This window comes from Eublepharis macularius, chromosome 10 (genome assembly GCF_028583425.1).
Source record: "Eublepharis macularius isolate TG4126 chromosome 10, MPM_Emac_v1.0, whole genome shotgun sequence".
NCBI classification, from domain to species: Eukaryota; Metazoa; Chordata; class Lepidosauria; order Squamata; family Eublepharidae; genus Eublepharis; species Eublepharis macularius.
Genome location: NC_072799.1, coordinates 17,383,034 through 17,406,370, shown reverse-complemented (window position 1 = coordinate 17,406,370; position 23,337 = coordinate 17,383,034). Strand labels below are relative to the sequence as shown.

General features: G+C 42.0%; 1 protein-coding gene across 1 annotated transcript in view; it reads left to right on the top strand.

The window, feature by feature from the left end:
- Nucleotides 1–10,962: 10,962 nt before the first annotated feature.
- The window catches only part of WDFY3 (WD repeat and FYVE domain containing 3), a 176,241-nt gene continuing 163,866 nt past the window's right edge, over nt 10,963–23,337 (top strand). Inside the window, exon 1 of the mRNA XM_054989609.1 lies at nt 10,963–11,028. The gene's annotated coding sequence lies outside the window, so the exon portion shown is untranslated. The remainder of the gene's footprint in view (nt 11,029–23,337) is intronic.

Here is a 23,337-nt window from a genome sequence, read left to right as displayed (position 1 = left end):
GTACATAAGCAAGAAGCATCTAATTGGTAGCTTGTGGCTTTGGTGTGTGATTCCAAACAGCCTAACTTCGACCAATTCGAGGAGGGACAACCTCTCTTAGAAAAATGCTAGCACGACAGGGTCTTTATGTGGCTAAAGACATACTGATTAATCACAGAGAGACTTTGATTAATGATCTAATGGCCAAAGACTGTCTGCGGGAGATTTTTGCTCAAGATAGCCTATTCAGTTCCAATTATCATGATTAAGTTAAGTGCGGCCCGACCCATGCGCCATCTTTTGTCTTGGAATTAGCTAGAAACTCTATCTGTGTGGCCTGGCCTCTTTTGGAATACTGTGTACGGTTCTCGTCACTGTGTTTCTAAAAAGACATTGCAGATTCGAGAAAAGTTCAGAAGAGGGCAACCTAGGTGAAAAAAGGGCCATTTTCACATGTGCCCTGGGAGATGATGCAAACTCACGGCATCCTAGCACAATCTCCCAGCACGATTCCCTTTAATGGCCCGATGAATTCAGAAAAAGGGCCATTAAACAGGATCGTGCCGGGAAATTGTGCTAGGAAGTCGCTTTTATGCTGTGAGTTTTACACGATCTTCCAGGCACATGGCCATGTGAAAACGGCCAAGAACAAAGAGTCTGGGGTGTTTGGGTTTAGAAAAAAAGATGACTAAGACAGGACATCTATAAGACTAACAAAATTTGTGGTAGGGTACAAGTTTTAGTGAACCACAGCTCACTTCTTCACAAAAGCTCATACCCTACCACAAATTTTGTTAGTCTTATAGGTGCTACTGGACTCTTGCTCTTTTCTACTGCTAACGACAGACTAGCATGGCTACCCTTCTTGATCTAAGACAGGACATGATAGATATCTATAAAGTTATGCATTGGGTGATGAAAGTGGACAGAGAGAACTTGTTCTCTCTCTCCCATAAAATAAAATTAACATTTGAAAATACTTAGTGAAATTGATGGGAAATAGATTCAGGATGGATAAAAGGGAGTACTTTTTCACTCAATAAGTAAGTACATTGAGGAATTCACACTACCAATGGGTGTAGTGATGGCCACAGGCATGGATTTAAAATGGGTTAGATAGATTTATAGAGGAAAGGTCCAGCCATAATGACAACACGGAACCTCCGTATCTAGAGGCAGTAAACCTCTGAAACCCAGGTAGTGTCAGGGGAGCCCTTTTATAACCTGTTTGTCTGATCGTCCAAGGCAACTCGTTGGTTGTTGTGTGAAACAGTTTGCTAGACTACATGGACTACTAGTCTGATTCAGTAGGGCTGTTCTTGTGTTCTTACTATATATCGTTGCCCCCACCCAGCTAGAGTCAGGGGGGTGGACATAGGAGGGTGCCGTCAGGTGACAACATGGCATCACTTCCAGGGGAAACCAGGAAGTGACATCATACCTATCTAGAAATTGCCAAAAACTCTATCGTAAAACCATAGCGTATCCAGAGATTCCTAGAGCAGACTGAGGTCACTTCCAGGTTTTCCCTGGAAGTGATGTCATGCCATCACCTGATAGTGCTTTTAAAAGATAATTTTGCTCCTACCCACTGCAAGAGTGTGGCAGGAAATGAGAGCTGCCTGCAGTCAACACTTCTTTTTTCTGTTTCCTCCCTGTTCTTTCCCCTACCTGCTGACTCCAGTAGGACCGCAAAGCAGCCAATAGATGAATATGGATGACAGGAGAAGAACAAGAAACTGCAGCTGCTAATGTGCCTGGCAGCATGGTGCACTTATAGGCAGACAACTGGTATCAAAGTTGCAGTCTGGCAACACTACAAATAGTTTTGATGAGAGAGGGTGGAGCAGATATTGCCTCGCTCTGCCCCTTCGGGGCTGGGGTAGGCTGGAAGCAACAGCCTGTGGGGCCTTTAGCTGATGGGGAGATGGCTGGCTCAGAGACTGACAACTCCATTTTTCTTTTTCTCTGTAACCTCAAGACGTTTCCTTACCTTTTATTGTTTTCTCGGGACATTTGGGATCTCTGCCTAAGTCCCCTACAATTCGGCCATTGTTCTCTGGGCATAAGCACTGAAGTCTGAATTTCTGGATCATTGCCCTTCGGTTACGCAGACCCAGCTCCACAGACCGGAGACAGGTAAACTGCTTCTCTTTTGTTGGACTGGGATTTTTTTATTCCTTTTCTCTCAGAACTTTCCTTTCCCTGTCTTTAACCCCCTCCCCCTCATTACACAGTGCAGAAAACTTTCTCAGCTGGTGGCTTGGTTTTCTTTTTCTCTCATTTAACTCTCCACATGCACATCTTTCTGTTCTTATGCTTAAGTACTTTTCAGTTTCCATACCCCTAATAGTTACCGGTAGCCTCACTTTGAGCTTGCTTGCCCATCATCCAGGTAAAAATCCCTAAATTGCATGTTCTGTCCCCCTAATTGACAAGTGTGTCATTTCCAAACTAGCCAGGCTGTGGAAACAGGAAGAATTTCCCTCCGACACTGAGCTTAAATTCCCCTAAATTGCTTGCAGTTCCAAGTATGTGTCGCAAACCCAAGTTAGAAAGTCCATACATGTCTAAGTATACACATGAAGGATATATGTAACTATACATGTGGTAACACTATCTGATACTTCAAAAGGGGCACATGTGTGCAGTCTTCTAAGCACTATTGAGGCATGTTTGCCGCTGAACTCAACTTTGGTCTTTTCCACATGGTCACTTTATGGTGATTCAGATTCCACTCTGCTTCTCTCGATTATCAGAGTTCCACGCAAGAAAAGGAGGCCTGAGATGCAGAATCGAACGTTCTTCAGATTTTCTCCTACTTTTTCCCTTGCATTCATATAGTGACTTTTTTGAAGCTGTTGAGTGATTCCACACACATTGGATAATGCACTTCTTTATAGATCATTTGGAACGGATTTTTTTGTGTGCGGAACAAAAAATCCACCTCAAACAATTGATAAAGTGCATTGAAAGCGCATTATCCAACGTGTGTGGAATTAGCTGTTGTTAAGTCACTGATAATGCATTTTTTATGTGTGCAAAATTCTTAGTCCTGTACTTTCTCCCCCTCCTCCCTTTTCTTTTCCCTGGGCACTGATTTGTGGGCCACCCAGTAAAACCACTCCCTCCCTCCACAGCTCTCCACACACCACATTTTTATTATTTTTTTTTAAATGAGGGAAGGGAAATGCTGCAATGTCATTTCTCATATGGTTGTATTGTGAAATCAAGACTGCAAATTCATAACCTTGCAAACGGTGCACGTAGATTACAACCACCTAACAACCTAACAACCACCCCCAAGCAACCGAGCATCCACCCCCATTTTTAAAAATTAAGAGAGAGTCACAAAAATGTCCATTCTGTTCCCTGATGGCAATCCATGTTCCCCACTGATCACTTCTTGGGTTTACTTTTTTTATTTCCTTTCTTTGAAACTGGGGCTCATGATCACAGTGATTTGGAAATGGGAGACTCATCTTAAGAATCTGCTCTCCCTATCCCAGAACATGGTCACAAGATGTGAGGGGGTCAATGAGAACACTGTTTTGTTTGGACAGCTGCATTTGAACATTTTGCTCTGGCGGACAATTTTTGCACCAAGCAGACAATTCAAACCACACCAGGGCAATCACAAAGAACTGCAATGGCTACCAGAAGAATTGGCTAGTGGAAAAAGCATGAAAAGCACTTTGTAGGTTTTGCCCCAAAACTCTGCAGCCAATTGCCTCTCCAGAATTGTAAAAAAAAAATGGTGGGCACAGGACTGTCCAGTCAGCGAATACAGGGAGTGGGAGGGGGATGGTAACATTGCAACGTTATGACACATGCACTGAAATTTTTAAAAAAATGATGTCAGCTGCAGCCCCCTGCAAAAGGCAGCTTCAAATAGACACATCTCAACACATCTGGAATAAAACAGCAGATACCAAATTGCTTCGGTGTCATGCTGTGCAGAATGCAGGGAGCCCAAGTCAATTCAGCACTGATCAGAGTGAATACTCAGAAGTACCAGCTTAAAATGTGCTATGCGGAAAGGACCCTAGCCCAGGAAAACATGGATAGGATCACGTTGCATGCTCATTTGTTAAATGATCGATTTACCATGGTTTTAAAAAACTAATGAGGTTCTTTAATTGCAGGGACTTTTTCTAGAGAGGCTGTTGTTCCTCTGATAGTTAGAAACTTTCTTTTGATGCTCTCTACCCTGTGTTATAAAGGGGCAATTTACATACCTCTGTTTTTTGATACATATAGTGCTGCTATTGCAAATAAAAGAAACATATTGAGCAACTTAATTGTTAGGGTTCTTTTTTAAAAAAATGCCATTGCTCTTGGACAGAGACAAGTATTGTAAGGCCTCAATGAGTGAGATAGATTCTGCATGACAGGCTAAGTTACTAGCTTGCCTACTTTGCTGAATTAGGGCCAATTTTCCTTCCTGCCAGCATGGTAAAAAGGGAATAGGGAAGCTGGCAGGCATATTCTTAGCTAGACGATTCCTGCTTACAGGGGCAGGATTCTACAGTATGCTCCCAAGGGTTGTGTGTAGTACGGTTTTTGTTTTTGGTGCTCTAGGCCTTCTTGGTGGAAAGTTTCCAAAGTCTTCAAAGGAAACCACATCCAGCTATTCAGAAGAAGCATGTCTTTGGAAAATGTATGCAATGTATTTCAGGCAGCGCTTTAGGGACATGTCTCTAAGGAGCTGTCTGTTCCTTTTTTCTCTCCAATTGACAAACTAGTTAAACTGGAGTTCTTGGATGTAAGCTGATTTAAATCCATCATTGTCAATGTCACTCTAGTGGTGGGACAGCAGGGGATATTTCTAGCACCCTGAGATATCATTCCTTTATTAAAATGTTGGTTTACTTATTTTTAAAAACTAAGCAAATTAGCCAATGGGGGGGGGGAGCAGAAAGTTGTACAAAATGGAAAAAAATTGGCTGTCCATAGTAGAATGACAGAGATAGGCCCTAAAGTGAAGTCAACAGAGATCCACAAAGTCTAACCAGGCTGACCAACCTATTATAATCATGAATGTTGTTAGCCGCCCTGAGCCCATCTGTGGGGAGGGCGGGGTATAAATCAAATCAAATAAATACTAAATAAATAAATGGTTGGATTGAAATATTTGTCAATTGTTATACTTTTTACTTGGAAACTTTTATATTATATTATATTATATTATATTATATTATATTATATTATATTATATTATATTATATTATATTATATTATATTATATTATATTATATTATATTATATTATATTATATTATATTATATTATATTATGGTTTTAACTGTATAAATTAACTTTAATGTGTTTTAATATGCTGTAATCTGCCCTGAGCCCTTCATGGGGAGGGCGGAATAGAAATCTATAGAAATAGAAATATTCAAAGTGATGAATTTTATGCTAAAACAGAGGTGCTGGTGATAGTGATACAAATTCTCATGTTTTCCAGATAGATTCTATAGATTGATAACTTCGACACCCCTATTATCTCTACTATACTTGTAATGTAGGTGAGATATAAACTGGTTGCAATTTTATTATTGATTTCTGGTTTATGGAACTCGCTGTTGTCCCTTGAAGAAACTGGATGTTTGTGTAATGTAGTCAGGGGGGGAAATGGGATTATATGTGTTAAATTTGAAAATTCTTTTCTTTTTTCCACTCACCAATAAAAATTTTATTTAAAAAAAAAAGGGGTCATTTCATAGAAAAAGAGCTGGAGGAGCTCATTAGCATAACTCATTAGCATATGCCAGATCCCTTGACATCACCGGAAGTGTGTCATTAGCATAACTGATCTGCATATGACACACCCCCTGACATCACCTATCCTGGCTGTTTTGGACCCAATCCTGGCTATTCCAGGCCGAAATTGGACCCAAAATGGCAAAAAGGGGCTGAAAATGGCCCAAAAGGGGTCCAAAATGGTCAGGATCAGGCCGCTGCTGAGTGGGAGAGTGAACCACCAACCATTAGAGGCCTGATCCAGGCCATTCCGGCCCCAATCCAGGCCGAAACGGGCCCAAAATGGCCAAGAGTCAGGTGGGCAGGGCCACCTGATATGTGACCTCTATGGGGAACTACTGGAACTGTGCATTCCCCCTCAAAATGAGCCCTGAATGTAGTTATCCCTAATGTGGTATCTGTAGACACCATAGCCTCTACTTCTTTTTTTTTGAAAGTTTTTAAATTATTTTTTAATATCTAACATAAAAAAAACTACAGAAGACTACCAAAGTATAAAGGGGAGGGGGGGGGAAAGGGAAGGGAGAACTGGGAAAAGGGAAAATCAACATACAAACAACAAACACTACACTACATGTCTTGTATTCCCTTCATGCTGCAATTTTTCTTAAAAGTTAACTTTCTAATATGCTATCAGATTGGTAGGTCTTATACAAAACAGATTATATTCAGGATCAGGACTTCTTCCCCCCCCCCTTGCGTCTCGGTCTCAATTCTCTCTGCGCAGCTGGAGCAGCTGCGCCCGCTCTTTCCTCCCCCCCACTTTCCCCTTCAGAGTTTGAACTTTCTTCCTGCTGAAACTCCTGATGGTTGAACAAAAAGTCTGTCAGCTGCGCGTCCGATGTGATCTTGTAAGTTTGATCTTTATATCTGAACCAGACGCCTTCTGGAAACAGCCATTTATATTTTATATCACATTTCCTCAAGAAAGCCGCAAGTCCTTTATACTTGAATCTTCTTTTACGAGCCAAAAATGGAACATCCTTCAATATTTTAACCTTATTGCCCAAATAATCCAAGTCCACATTATACGAATTGTCTAAGATGGTGTCCCGAGTCTTCTTAGATGAAAAGTCAATAATAATCTCGCGAGGCAGCTGCCGCTTCATTGCATACTTTGAAGATGTCCGCCGGACTTCCAAAATATCGTTTTTTATCTCTTCTTTAGTTGCCTTTGCGAATGGCGCCGAAAGTCCAGACACCAAATCTTTTAAATTCTCACTTTGCTCTTCTTTTACATTTTGAAGACGCAATACCGTTTGGGCACGATCCACTTGTAATCCTATTATTTGATTCTCCAAAAGCTTCACTTCCTTGGGTCACTTGGGTCAGTCACAGATCTCTCAGAGCTCCCTCAGCCCCATCCATCTCACAGGGTGATTGTTGTGAGTATAATAATACACTTTCTAATCCGCTCTGATTGGGCTTTACATTGTCCTGAAGGGTGGTATATAAATCAAATCTTCTTCTTATTATTATTAGGAGATACTTCAGAAGATCCCAGCAATACAGGGTGGGTTACAAAGGTAGAAGACATTGCCTTGCAGTAAAAATGGGTGATTTATATAATAAACAGTGCAATAGGCTACAATACAATCCTTATACTATATGTATGATCCCTTTATAAGAACACCCTCATGAACATTTCTGTTCTGCACATTCTTGAAATGATAGGGGGGGGGCTTCCTGATAGCCTCAGGCAGGCCATTCCATAATGTGGGAGCCACAACAGAGAATGTGCATGAACCAGTGTGGCACCTTCAAAAGACTTAGAGCCAAGCTACAAGTGACGCCTGACACAGGTTGGACACTTGTCAGCTTCCCTCAAGTTTTCATGGGAAATGTAGGCATCCTGGTTTTACAGCTTGGCTCTCCATTACAGCTGCAAGACCAGAATGCCCACATTTCCCATCAAAACTTGAGGGAAGCTGACAAGTGTCCAACCTGTGTAAGGCGTCACTTGTAGCTTAGCTCTTAGAATTTGTTTGCCTTTACCCTCAGATGCCCTCATTCCCAGTTCCCCCACTATAGGTCCCAGACTGAAGGGAAGGAGTAACAAGAAATCATAGGATTACCCTACCAGAGTAATAGGTCTTAATTTAAGTCACAACCATCCTGGACGGAACATTTTTTCAATGCCAGTATTCAGACATGGGAAAGGGCAAAAATAAAGACCCTTCCCCAGGATGAATCTGTACAATCAGGATGGTATAAATGTTTTTGAAGAACTGACACCAGTGCTAAAAGAGTTTGCCTTCTCCTTAAAAAAGGATAATTGAGCACCACATATACAGGTGCCTGCATTGTTGTGGCATAAAGGAATGGGGTATAAAGGCATTGTGGGCAGAAAGGAAGCGGCAGAGACTGGTTGGTTCATGGGGTCACCAATGAGGTGGCTAACTGGTAATCATAGTGAATCCCTGGGCTGATTCTTTATATTTAATTTTGCACCTTTGTTTTCCTTTTAAGTTGGAGAAGGTGGGAGGTGTTCTGGGTCTGGTGAAGGCAAGGGTATTGGCTACATTAGGAAAATGGGGAGCAGAGGGGAGAAATGGGAAACGCCTCTTTGGGGGAATTGCAGGAGAGATTTTGGAAGACAAATGTTTAAAAGTGGAAAGTTTTGATGAGGAGGATTTAGTGAAGAAGTCAAAAGGGGGGTTTAAGAGGGAAATGAATTGGTAGGGCTCTGGGAGAGAAATTAAATTTGGGGTAGGATGTGGAATCTAAATGGATTTTGGCAGGAATTAACTGAAGAGGCACTGATTTTGAGACTCTGATTTAGATTCAATTCAGTACTGACCTCTGACTTGAACTCTGTTTGTGGTATTGCACAAATCAGTTGTCTCTTATGATCACTAATTTGCATCTTGTAAAACATAAATGTGGATAGTAATAAATATGGAGGTTCCATTTAGCTATCATGGCTGACAGGAGGGATGTGCTTGGGTGGAAACTTGATGGATGGTAGCAGCAACTTTGGGTGGGTGGAACCAAGGAAGGGTCTAATGGAAGGGGCTTAGGAAGATTCTTTATCTGGGAATGAAAGGGGGGAAAAACACACAGAACAACTTTAAACTTTTACCTCTACAGGTGTCTTATAAATGTTTTGGGGAAAATACACTAAACAGAAAATGTATTGCCTTGTTTGAGAGGTACATAAAATATGCAGTAGAAAACATGCACTTAAAAAAGTTATAACTGTATACATGTGTGTTCTGCCGAGTTTTAAATTAGTCAGTTCCCAGAAGCTACCAACTGAGTTAGCAAAGAGAAATCACAGTCTACTGGAAGGAGTGGCTGGAAGACTCATTAAACAGAAGATTCCAGTGTAAACCAAAGACCTGTAAAAATAGAAGAGAGGCAGAAAATGTATATCATCTGCTCTAGCCTTTTGGTATAAAGTGGCTTCCTTGACTGGTCCCCCAACAGTATCATCCCCCCACTGATAAGTCTTCGAGTCCACAGGCTTAATCCCTGCCCGAGATCTCTGAAGTTCCCAGTTCAGGTTTCATTGTGGCCTCAAATCCTACCTTTCCCCATTTTGTGCCACTCTCATCTCACATCGTTTGCACATCTAGTGACTCATGCACCTCACTAAGTGCTTCTCTGCCTGCTAAGACCAGCGACAAGAAGTACATCCACCATCTTGAAGCACCAGAATAAGTAGTGCAGGACTTGAGGAAGCAGGTGCAGAACAGATGGTCCTCCGGGATGGGGAAAGCAGCCAGGAAAGAAAGTGGTGCTGGCACTCACCCACTTACAGGCTATCTTTACATTCACAAAAATGGCGCCTGAAACACTTGTAATATTTTATTCCATCCTAAATTTTCATAGTCTACAGCCCAGTTCCTCTCGATGGCATTAGTGTATCATCGCTATGCAGTAAGGGTATGGTAGTCCACAAAACCTTATGCTGGAATAAACTACCGGTATCTTTAGACTCCTGTTTTGTGTATGGCCACCTTATTAGCATGTGTCCGAATGTGTGAATGTTTATTACTACATGCCTATAAATTTAGTGGGTTCCTTAAGAGTTCTATACAGAATTCAAGGGCCAAGACAAAACTTTTCAACTGATAACAGGTTTTTCAGCTGTCCATCTAATTTCTGCTTGTTTTTCAAATTTCTGTTATCCTTACCCTATTATATAGTTGAATAATAACAATAACTATAATAGTTCTTATATACTGCTCTTCTAGATAGCGTACCACTCAGAGCGGTGAACAAAGTTTATTGAATGTTCTGGCCGTATTGACTTGAAATTCTATGTAATCCGCCTTGAGTCTCAGTGAGAAAGGTGGACTAGAAAGAAAGAAATGTGCTGCGATATCTACATAAGGATCCTTCGAGAGGGGCTCTGTTGCAACAACATTTAACAGAAGTCTGTTTTAAACAGCAACCCAGCGAACCTTTAAAGACTAAAATTTAAAATTTAAAATTTAAAATTTTTAAATTTAAAATTTAAAATTTATTCCAGAAAGCCAGCTCTGATTTATGCTGGAATAAACCTGGTTAGTCGTTGAGGGGCTTCTGTTTAAAACAGACGCGAGAAAGTGACCAGAAGCACCGGCTCGGGAGGATCCCCTCAGGAGCAGGAGGCGGAGGGGAAAGTGCCCTCAGCCGCGAGGAGCTTTGGGGTGGTTTGCCTGAGGGGAAAAGGAGAGGGAGCCTCGGAGGGTCCGCGGGGCCAGGCGAGGCTGCGAGGGAGGCAGCCTGCCGGCTGAGGGAGGCTCTGTGAGGGAAGCGAGAGAGGCGGGTTGAAGGGAGCCGGCTCTGAGGGAAGGGAAGGGAAGGGAAGGGACGCGAGGCGGGAGCGCGCACTTGGGACGAAGGAGCCGCGGCAGCAGCAGCACCACCATCGAGGGGGAGGGAGGACGGATTAAAATGGCCACCGGCGGCTGCGGAGGGAGCAGCGGCGGCGATGGCGGTGGCAGCAGCGCCGCCTCCTCGCTTCCCGGGATCGTCCTCTCGGCCCGGCGGCGCCTCGATTGATGGGGGGAGCAGAAGCGGCGCGGGGAGCAGCCAGCTGAGGGGAGCCCGGCGGCGGGCGGCGCTGCAGCGGCCGTTGCCTGAAGTCGCCCCTGCCCGGGCTGCGGCTTGGCCCTAGGAAAGAGAGGCAGGCGGGCGGCCGCCCCTCCCCGTCTCCTTGGCATCGTCTATGGACGCTTTTCGTTTCTGATTTTGATCATTAAACCCTGGGCGGACCCCCGGCACGGCCTCCCCTCTCCCCCTCCGCCCCGGCTGGAGGGGCGGCCACGGAGCGACCTCCTTTCCCTTCCCTTCGGTGAGTCCACGGACCGACCTCCTTCCTTCGTCTCCCACCTTTCCTGCGGTTTGAACCTTCTCTCTCCAGCCCCTTCCTTCCCTTCCCTTGGGGCCTGGCTAGGTTGGCTTTATGGGGGGCGAGGACGAGACCCCGTTTCCCTTCCTCTCCTCCACCTCCGTCCTTTTCCTAGGCCGCAGCGGCGGCTCCGAGCTCTCCTTTGACTCCTTCCCAAGGATGCTGCTGCAGGACCGGGTCGTCCCTGGCTTGTTTCCTCTCCTGCTAATTCCTCCGTTTCCACTGTTTGTTGGAGCGGTGGGGCCCCCCTTTGGCTTGCATTATAGACAATAAAGGAGGGGGGCTATGGCATGCATTATAGACAATAATGGGGGCTCCAGCTTGCATTATAGACAGTAATGCTTCCCATGGCTTGCGTTACAGACAATAATGCCCCCCCCCGTGGCTTGCTTTATAATTAATGGTGTGTGTGTGTGGGGGGGGGCTATGACTTGCTTTATAGACAATAATGGGGGGCCTTATCGCTTGCATCATAGACAATATAAAGAGAAGGGAAACAGAACTCTCTGTTTGAAACTAACACAGGATAAAAGCCCGACTTCCTGATCTTGTCCCCCCCTCCCCCTCCCATTTTATTTTAGGCTTAAAAAAGAATCTGCAGATCACTATGGGCTTTATTCTCAACAAATGATTACCTTTATTAAGAAAAAATTAGAGGTTGCTCCTGCGTTGACCTAAAGGTTTAAAATCCCAGAGGCTTGTTGGGACAGGGACAGAAGGGCCCATGGAAACACTGACAGGCGCTGTTCTTCCTGTCCCTGCTGTGATTGCTTTTAACCCTCTTTTCTACTGCATGCTTCCTTTACCTTTGTTAAACTGTGGGTGACTGCCTTTTAGATACTGGGGATGGCAGGAGGGGGGCAGAGAGGGGGAGTACGACAGCCTTTTTAAAGAATCAATCCCAACCTTTCCCGGCCATGCCCTGCAGTACAATAAAAGGGAAATAACAAAAGACATCAAAGCCCTGTGGATTAGGGGTGGTTTGTTTTGGTTTTTATGAAGTGCTTTATGTGTCATGTCTATAGTGGATGGAAAATTGTGTGTTTTACTTGCATGGAAGACTGTTAAAAAGCAAAACTGGTGCAAGAGGGCGAAGGAGAATTTGTAGCAGCGGGGAAAGGAAGGAGTGACTAGTCATATTGGGGACTGCAATGACTTTAAAAAAATGTTCAGTTGTATTAAGATAAATAATCTTTTTGTATGTGTGTGTGTAAAGGAGGGTCCTATGAGCTGCTAATCTTGTAATAGTTATTATTGGTAGATTTCTGTATCCCAGCCCCCCCCCCCATTTTGAAGTAAAAGGTGGGGTGCTTGTACTCTAATAAGAAAGACTCAGATCCACAAAGATCTGCCTTTTGGTTTCTGGGGCTTCTTTTTAGGTTTAAAAAACTGAGACTTTTTGACTGTTCATGCACAGAGATTAAGTACATCAATAGAAAATCCTTGCAAGTTTGTTTTGCAGTATTAGTTTCGTTGTGCTACATATGCTGCAGTGACCTGAGTACAGGAGTGTGCAAAGACCCTGGTGGCTTAATTCCATACACTCAGGCATTATATATATATATATATATTAGACTGATGGGCTGTCTCTGTTTCTCTAATGGCTTTTATTAACAAAGGTCCAAAAAGGGAATTTCTACCTTACTTGAAATTAATATAATAGAGTCCAGAACTTCAGCTGCTCATGCAGAGATAATAAATGTCTTTGCTGTGCTAGGCAACAATTGGAGACTGTGGTAAGCAAGTCAGTGATTTCTAAAATTGGGTGCATGAGCATTTGTGGGAACTTCTAGGGTCATAGTTTAAAAATAAAGAGTGGTTGAGTGGATTCTGCAGTAAGGTGAGCCTTGGAGAACTTGTACAATGCATCCCATTGTAAAGTAAAGATGTGAGTATCTCTACATTTTTTAGAGTACAGGGTATGTTGACTGACAGTTGCCCTCATTACTGACAAATGACACTCAGGTATTTCTCAGGTACTTTTAAACATTGCATGTTACTAATATTACAGCTAACAAACTGGGAATGATAGTGTACATATTGTTTGTGAGCAAAATACAAGTAGTTTTCAGTATATACAAATACGTCTAACTTTACTGTATATCAGATGCAAGTAGCTATTTATCCCTAGAGGCCAGAGCTCAGATTTTTGGGTGATGACATTGGTGCTTTAGAAAAAAAAAGGCGTTCCATATCAGTGATGCAGTAATAACTCAGTTTTACCCAATTATTTTATCAATTAGAGATTTGTTTGTAGTTGCCTACCCTCAGCAACTAACAAAGTTAAGTTGTGTAGACATGCACTTTTTATGTTGAAAATCTTAAACCAAATGTGTGGGAGAATATTATTCCTCGTAGATGTATTATTGAATATACTTGACCTAAATATCACCAAATGTGTTTAAAGTAATTCATCAGGGAAACAAATGGCTAAATGAATCACTGTCACTGAAAGTTTGTGAATTCAGGTTTAGAACCTCAATGTTCTATAAGCTCTAGTAGTTTTCACATTTATTTATTCCATCCTTAGCATTTGTACAGCGCTTCTGTTGCATTAGCTTGTTACCCTTACAACAGTCCAGTAAGGTAGGTGAGTGGTGTCATCCATATATTGCACAGAGAGAGGCTTGTTGAAGGCTACCTAGGGAGTTCACAGCAGAGGTGAGATTAGAAGAGGGCACTTTCTGATTTGTGGCTTGCAGTACCAGCAGAGTCACACCCTTCTAAATTCATCGAATGCATGAAAAAGCATGTATGCTTTTATCAGCATGTTAATGCATTTCACCACAAGTGTACATGAGAAGCAGTAACTTGTTTTGGCCTTCTGTTGAGTTTATATATGGCAAAATAGATATAGATGCATATGTTACTGAATTGGAATTATGCTTTATGTATTTAGGCACTGGTAACCTTACCCCCTGTGTTAACTATGGAAAGTTTATAAGCCATCCCGCGTAATGTCTTAAGAAACTGCAATTTCAGCTCTGTAAATCGAGATTGAAAACGGACAGGCTGAAGCTGTTCTATGTTAAATATTTTGATATTCTGATCTTTCAAAAAACCATTATAGTACAATAATAGTTTAGAGTGAAACTTCAGATTACCTTTTGAACCTTAGAACTGCAGTTCTGACGCCTGATAATGCATATGAACATATAAAGATACCTTACAAAGTGAAATCATTCGTTTGTCTTGTCCAAGTAATGTTCACTTCAGTTGGAGAAGATCTGCAGGGGGGAACTTCCTTAGCCCTGCTGCCAAAGAGTCCTGGAAATGCTGGAGATTGAACCTGGGATATTTTGTAGGCTGGGTGCTGTTTTACTTGACCCGTAGACCCTCCTATAACTCTTATAACGGGACACCAGAAATCTGTTCTGTTTGGTTATTCAGTATTTCATGCTTTAATGGTCAATAGATTAGTAGTATGGATGTCTTACTAGATATTTGTCCTCTTGTCCTGTGAGAAAAAATCTTATGACAGGAAGCTTTTCAGTTTTTTTTTCTTTTAGGCCAAAAATGAGTGCCAAGCTAATAAAAACTGTTTATGGGCTAATTATGTTTTGTGGATATATTTGTAAGGCTGATCTAAAGATATCTTAAGGTTGCTTCTCATCATTGTATGTAAAAGTTAATTACTAGTAGATTCATGCAGGTATTTCTATACATAATAAGATTTTTTTTATTGTGCGGTAGCTAAATATTACAAAATCTGTAGTATTTACAAACAAAATTGCAATGAATTGCTTCTATGTGAGTGTACTAGGATTGTTGTTTTATAGCCCAATCCTAAACTAGTTTACTTGGAGAGAAGGTAGTGCCAAGCTCAGTAGAATTTGCTTTGTGGGAAGCATGCTTAGGACTACAGCCATGGCAGGAAACCCCAAGTCTGTTTATGCAGAAGGTAGTCTCCTGTGTTCAGTGGAGTTTCCTTCCAAATGCAGCCTTAGGCCCACTTCCCAAATTACAGATGTTTTGCCATGGATTATGGTTCTCCATTTTGCTCCCAATGAGGAAAGCAGTGCCGTTGGGACGATTATAGGTCAGGAAGATGGCATGGAGGGGAGAGAGACTGAAGCTTCCTCTCCCCCATGCTGTGGTCCCGGTCCAGATCATACTTTGAGGTGCTTGGGAAGTAAGCTCCCCACAACTGCAGGGAATGCAAGATGGGTTGGGAGAACCCCAACCTGATTCATCGCAAAACGTTTTGTGTAGCTTAGGTTTAAGTGTGCACTGGCAGAGCTGTGAAGTTCTTTGCTTTCACCAGAACTTTGATTTTCTGAAAGTCTCCTCCCAGATGTATAAGATCACTTCTCTTGTGTAAAAATCAGCTGTTTTTAGCATAAATTTTAAAACTGTTTAAAATATATGTTGATACAGGATGATAAATGTGCCACAAGCCTCATATATTTCTTCATATTGGAGGTTAAACCTCCTGCCTCGCCATTTTGTTTTAAAAAATCATCTTTACAACTAATGTCCAAGAGTGGTTCCTGGGTCCATCACAAAATCTGCGTAATAGTGGCAGCTGTGGATAGAGTATAGGCTTCTGCAACCCTAGAGTTTGCAGCAAAAAAAAAGTTCTTTTGTTAAACAAAATTGGGGTTTAACACTCCCAACACTGAAAGCAAAATCTATATAGACATGGGGGGGGGGACAGAGTTTGGGTGGCATTTTGCTATAGTGTGTTGCTGACCTCCACAAAAAGGAGTGTGTGCGGGAGAAGTGGGAGTCAGGGAGAGGAGGAATGAGAAACCATGAAGAGAAAAGAGAAGCTGGAGAGCGTAAGAAAGAAGCAGAATTGGAGACAACAGAACGTGAGGGAAGGAAAATGGAACCAAAGTAAGCAGCTGGGGTGGGGAGCAGGAGAAAACGTGAGGGTGGGATCTGGTAAACAAAGAACTGGGACCACCGTTGAGGGATTGTGGGGTGGGAGAAAGTGGCAAAAATGGGTCCCACTCACTTTAAATATATTTTATTATGTTAAATGTAATCATTGCCTCAAAAGTGATACTTGCTAAGCACTGGAGCTCAGATACTTCTCCCGCCATCCAGCAGTGGTTTGTGAAAATGGAAGAAATGTATGCCTTTGGTCAGGCCCATAACTTATCAACATAATGATAACATTGTGAAGTTAGATATGATGTATTATCCCTTTTTGTCCTTGGTAGAGAACCATATAGCTTAAGTAATTTTTTCAAGGATGTTTTTTCTCTCTTTATCTGAAGGTACATTTGTTAATTTTTGACTTTTTGGGAAACCAGTTGTTAATCTTTTTTTCTTTGAATTGTAATAATTTTTTTTTAAATGGGCTACTTGCAAGGTAGGGAATTACCTACTGAAGGGATTCTTCAAATATGCAGAATACATTGCTATTGAAAATTAACCCCCCCCCCCCTGAAGCAGTGGGGAGGGGGGGGAAGCAGTGAAATGAATGGCATGATGAGTATTACATAAGCTTCAGAAGGGCAGAATTTTGAAACTGAGTATCCATTAAAGGGGGAGGGAGAGAAGGCTGGGGTGTAAAATCAGAATGCTGAAGTCCTAGATAGCTCTTAGAATTGCATGAAGGGGAAAATGTGAGGGGCAGCATTATCAAATTATCCTCTCCTGCTATTCCTAGCAGGCTCCCTCTTGCAAAAGAATAACTGTGAAGCTACCACAATTAAACTTTAGAAGAAGTTTAGGCAGAATCACACCACTGAAAGTGCAAGAAATAGAGAACTGTCCAGATACTGTTACTTGAATGAATCTGCAGGCACTGGCTAGGCACAGTTTATACAGTCACATGATGCCTTTTATTCCTGTTTTCAAACTGTTATTTCCACACAGATTATTTTCCACAAAATACATCATGGTTAATCACAGATCTGTTTTTGATCATTCTAATTAATTTTTTTACTGGTTTCTAAGTATCTTCTTTACAGATGCTGACAGTTTTAGGGAACTGTGCTCCAATAATGCCCTGTGTGGTTATGACATTTTAGTTTCCTCTGAGTCTGGTGTTAACTATGGATATTTCAAAATCTGTATTTGGAAATCTTGTGGCAGATTTCTTCAGTGCATGAAAAGAGGGCATGTGCAAGAAGAAGGATGCACATATTGTCTACATTTGAGTTCCTGAAATAGTTTCATGACTTCTGGTGGTAATGTCTGTGCTGAAGTAACTTTACTTAAATAAGCATGTTTTGGTTATATAAAGAAACAACTGGAGGGGTACAGGAATGTATATAGCATGTTATGTTTGCTTTGTGAGGGTTCTTGCTGCATTTTGTTCAGAAATACAGCCATTTTTCTAGGAGAAATCAGTTTGTAGTGGAAGCTGGCTGTTGGCAGGGCTGATTAGTTGTCGCCTGTGACATTGCAAATCACTCACCCATTTTCATTTTTTTAAAATTAAAAGTGTGTGCAGATGTGGTTTGTATGTACTTTTGGTTGTATAATTGCAGGAGCAGCACTGTAAATAAGAACCCCCCCCCCCCTGGAAAATAGCAATATGTATCATGTGCAGGGCTTTTTTTCAGCAGGAACACAGTGGAACGGAGTTCTGGAACCTCTTGAAAATGGTCACATGGCTGGTGGCCCCGCCCCCTGATCTCCAAACAGAGGGGAGTGTAGATTGCCCTCCGTGCCGCTCAGCGGCGCAGAGGGCAATCTAAACTCCCCTCTGTCTGGATATCAGGGGGCGGGGCCACCAGCCACGTGACCATTTTCTCCGAGGGCAACCCACTGAGTTCCACCACCTCTTTTCCCAGAAAAAAAGCCCTGATCGTGTGTCTGTTATGTACAGTGCAAAATTGTGGTGGCAGTGGCAGGATCAGTCAGTTGTGGATAAATAGCACAAAGGGGTCAACTTAGATATTGACTTTTTTTCTTGGCTCTCATTAAAATTGTATGTATGTTGGTGGTGTGGTGTGTGAATTAGGGTTGCCAGCATCTAGGGCCTGGAGATCTCTCAGAATTATAACTCATCTCCAGATTCCAGAGCTCAGTTCCCCTGGAGAAAATGGCTGTGTTGGAGGGTGGACTCTGAGGCATTGTACCTTGCTGAGGTCCCTTCCCTGCTCAAATTCCACTTTCCCCAGGCTTCAGCCCCAACACCAAGTATTCCCCAATCTGCAGCTGGCAACCCTTGCATGAACCCTGGACTCGTTTTCGTAGTCTGCCTACCACATGCATGAAATACATCCCCAGTTGTGCAAGAAGTGAAGAGACAGTAGGCTGCCATTGGACTGTAGGCTGCCATTGGTGCATATCTGCTCTGCCAGCGTTCGAGGAGACATGTAAAGCGATTTTAGACAGTTGGGATCTGTTAATTTGTTTATTCATTTACATTATAGTCTGTTTTTCTCCCTGAGACTCAAGGCAGATTATGAAAGGTAAAGTAGGAATGGTATAAGACATAATAAACGTTGTAACAAGTTTTGAATACAAAGTTAGAAAACAGTGCAGTACAACAGTAAAGGACATGAGACATGCAAAAACTGGATTGTAGATATATTAGAAAACAATGCATTAAAAACAAGAAATGCATACAGTGAACAGTGCCATAAACTGCAGCCGTTGTCTCTGTAAAAGCGCCGTCCTAAACAATTCCATTTTACTACTATTCCCTTTATGAAAACAATCTTTTTATTTGATGGAACCATTACATCAATTTTATAGCATTGATGTAATTAATGATTGCCTTGTTTCGGACACTGTGTGAGCTGATCTGCCTCCCTCCCCTGGAGTGGGGGACAAAACAAAATTCTTTCAATGAATACCTGACTCCTTTGCACCTTCCCAACCTGTGGGTCAGAACCTAGAAGTGGGCCGCAAAGCTTGTAAAGTGGGTTGCAGGCCAGTCTTCCCTAATGGCTGCTCCTGACCTTTGCATTGATCTCTGTCTCTCCTCTTCCTCTATGCCAGCTGTTCACATTCTCGCTTCCCCTGCCTTTTACAACAGTAATGGGAGGTGGGAGCCATCAGGCAGCTAGTAATTTTACCAGTATATGCATTTTCTTATGTAGAATAATATTTTTGTAGGAAAATCAATGTGAAGGGGCTCCTATAAGAACCAGCTTTGGTGATTAATTTGAGGCAAAAATTTGATCTGTATTTTGAAAGCTAAGACCTGACCTTGGAAACAGTATCTTCTGTCATACATTAGTTGTTAGTTTTTTCTTCATTCCGTATGCTTGTTGATTGATAAGAAATGAAATAAAATGTGTCCTGATGGTTACTAGAGTAAGTTTCTTAGACTCTTAAATGGAATTAGAGGAAATAATGGAGAAGGGGGTGATCAAAGGCTGGAGCATAGCATAGCCATCATATAGAAAGGCTGTGTACTTCAGAATGCCACTTGCCTGGGGTTCATAGTAGGATATGATGTTTGATTTCTCAAAACATATGCTTGGCCACTGTAGAATGCTGGACTAGATGGGCACCAAGGTGCCCGAGGGCAGCAGAAAACTTTGAGCTGACACTGGGTGGGTTCTTTTTACCAAATAAGTTTGAACTTGTAGGTCACCTTATTCAAAAGGATGGGAACCACAATATTAAAGTCTGCTGCTTTATATTTATCACTCCTTTTTAAAGGTACTAATTTAAAGATGGGACTTATAATAAAATTGTTAAATCCACTCAAACTTTAGAAGTGGACATTTGTTTAAATATCTGTAAGGAGCCCTGTTTTTCTGGGCTGCACCCAGAAATAGAACAGATAAACTGCAGACGCCATGCATAAATGTCGACACAAGAAGGCCTCGCTCTGACTCCTCCTTTGTCAGTGTGGATGGATCTTGCATTGGTGCCTGCTCACATACATGGTTTTGCATATAATTCACATGGTTCTTGTTAAAGCTTATGTGGGCCATGGCGGTGGGGTGCATGAGCCTCACTCCTCCAGCTTGCATAAAATACATGCTGAGGGCGGCCATGAATGAATGATTACAAAGAGGTGCTTCTGTAAAGGCAGTTCTAGGAATGTTTACAATTGTGACCCTTTACTTGCTCCTCCTCTCTCATCAGCTGATCCCTTACAAAATTTTTTTAAAGGGGCTAGCCCCTAAATACTTTCTTCAATTGGGATATTAGAAGATGCGATAGATGCTGAGCTTGTAACAAACTGAACCCTGTTGTGAAGCAGGTGTGTGCGCTGCTGAGTGCTTTTTCAGCCCTAGTGATAGGAATGGTCTCTGCTTAGATTCTGGTTGATGCACATTCAGATAGTAATTCTTGTTTAGCTACTTTGACTGTGACTGTCTCCAGAATTGATTGTTTTTATGGCGACCACTCTAAAAATCTTTGGTTTGGACGTTCATATGTAGACTATGAATCTCCTTCAGACTTCAAATTCTGCTGGTTAGGAAATGTGGTAGTGGTACCTGCTAGTGACATGCTCTGTGGATGATGTTTACCAGAACTCAACTCTGAAAGTTTTTTGGGAGTTAAAGCCAAGTGTTTTTGTTCAGAGGGACATTTGTCATGTGTTTTCAATTAATTTCTATTTTTAAATACTATGATTATTATAAAAGAACTGTGCTAAATAGCATTAAGAAATAAATGATAGACTTTAATAAGACTATTTATTGCAGTTTATTTATTGCAATTCACCCTCCTAAAAAAAAATATAAAGATATTTTGATTTCTTCCTTTGTTACCCAAGGGACTGCTTGGATTATATGAAGGAATACTGAGAGAAATGCAGTATCCATGCCTGGATTTTTATCTGTCCCAACTTCAGCAATCCCAATTAGATTTGTCCTATAAAAAGAGTTCTGTGTGAGGTACCAGTTAAAACAGTGCAGTATTGAAAGGTCTAGGGATTGTGAAGATGTGTGTCTGTGAATAAATTGACTTCATGTGGCCAAAGCAGGATAAGTTAATGAAAAACTACGTTTAAAAAGAGGCTGGTTTCTGAAGAGCCAGCCGGCTCGCTAGTCTAAACCATTACTTTGTCTCATCCATAAGCAGTGTAGGGAGGAGTGGATGGATTCTAAAGTGGTTTAGTTCTGTGTTATGTAATCATTACTTCATCAAGGAAATGCCAAGGAGGTCCTGAAAGTTACACGATGGAACATGTGACCTCATTTCATATTGAAGAGAGTCGGCACTTAAGCAGCCGTGTGTGCTTGTTTTTAAAAAGTTATTTGAGTGAATATAGGTGACAGAAGACAGCTGTTGGCTGCTGTTTTAGAAAACAACTTTCTGATGTTAATGCTTTAGGGGGAAAAAACTCTAGAACTAAACCAACATTTTGGAGAAAAGGCCTGTTTTATGTGATCTATCATAACATGTTCTGCTAGTGAGAACCAAGGCCATGTGGGCATACTTACTGTAAGTAAGAGCAGCCCTTCTGTGAACTTTAGACATTTGCTCACTTTATTTCATTGTTACATGGTAAGGAAAGGAAATTTACTTGGTCAGCTAAACTATGCAATCGTACTTAGAGAGGAGAACATGTTTTTATAGAAATGACTTGCTCTTCATGTGTTTCATTCTGAAAGAATCTGTGTCAAGTATTTGTTACTTCATTAGTCTGATGTTGGTATGTCACTTAGTAACTAACTTGTAGCAGAGTGCAGAGATGTATAACTTGGTAATGGTATATAGAAGAAAGCTTCCTGAGTTTTGTCTAGACAGTGTGTAGATGAAGAAGGCAGTAAAATGAAAACAGGCGCCAGACTGTTCTGGAGGGGGGTCGGACTCCCCCAGAAGGAGCAGTTCATAGTTAACAGTAACAGTAATATCATTCGATTTATATACCATCCTTCAGGACAATTTAACACCCTCACAGAATGGTTTACAAAGTATGCCGTTATTATCCTCTCAACAATCACCCTGTGAGGTGGGTGGGGCTGAGAGAGCTCCAGAGAGCCGTGACTGACCCAAGGTCACCCAGCTGGCTTCAAGCGGAGGAGTGGGGAATCAAACCCGGCTTTCCAGATTAGAGTCCTGTCACTCTTAACCACTACACCAGACTGGCTCTCTGGGGGTGCTGCTGTGACCTATGGTGAGAGACTCAGGTTTGTTCCACAGCACCTTTCGTTAGCTTTGGCTGATATGCCAGCTGCGACTGTTCCTGGAACCGTGTGATCTGGCCACAGTGATCCATGATCTGATGCTGCTTTGCTGCAATATAAAATGCATAGTTTTCAGCTTACTGAGGATATAAAATGGAATTTGAAGAATTTTAAAGCATAAATGCCTTAGTGTTGATTCCAAACAGCTTTTTTTTGGTTAGCCTTGGCCAGTTCCCTTCCTTGTTAAAACTGCTGTCCCATGTGGCTTTTGTCCATGCAGGTCTGTGACCACCAGGCTCATGAAGGTCCTGTGATCCTGTATCTGGATGCAACACTTGGAGTGCAGTCCTAAGCAGAGTTACTCCAGTCTAAGCCCATCGATTTTTTTACCCTTAGCTCATGTATCTTAATTTTTGCCATCTGAGACATAGGAAAAATCAAAATTGAAATTCGCAAACAAATATTGTTGAAACTAAAAGAAAAAAATATTAGGATTGAAGTGGCCTCCTATAGTCACAATAGGTAGGACTACCAGCATTATTTGGGTTTCAGGGTAAACTTTATAACATTGAAAATCTTGGACTCCCTAATCATTTATAAAAGAGTAAATTTATTATTATGAAGCACATTCATTGTTGCTGGGACCACTGAAGGCTCATAGCCCTGCCCGCCCCCAACAGGAGAGGGAAAAGAGCAGGGTTCCATTGCCATCACTGCACCCATCCCATCAGGGGCTCATGCTGCCTGCTTGCAGCCGTATCCTCTTGCGACAGCCCCGTCTGGGCTTCAGGTAGCTGGCTTATTGCAATGATTCCCACCTGCAACGCACAGGGTGATGGCCATGTCTTGCTTGGCCCTGGTGGTGGTGCAGTCTGGTGCCCCCTTCTGGGCTTCTGCCCAGGACCTCAGAATAGCTAAGAATAGCTACCTGCAGATTGCACAATATTGAGTTTTTAAAATGGCTGTTACTATCCACCATGGCTAGTTCACACAATCAGTTAAAGTATAATCATCTCTTGATAACTTAGCTTCCATTGATGGGTTTCACGTTAATGTGATAGGAAGGCCTTTCTCTTTGTGCAACAAATGAGAACCACGATTGTACTTTCATAACCTTAGTATTAGAATAACTTTCAGTTATTTTTCAGTCCATCTACAGGTAATGCTATGCAATATATTTTCAGGTATATTGAGTCCATAATGATATTTTTGATATTTACTCGTAATGATACTATGGGTAAAAGTAAAG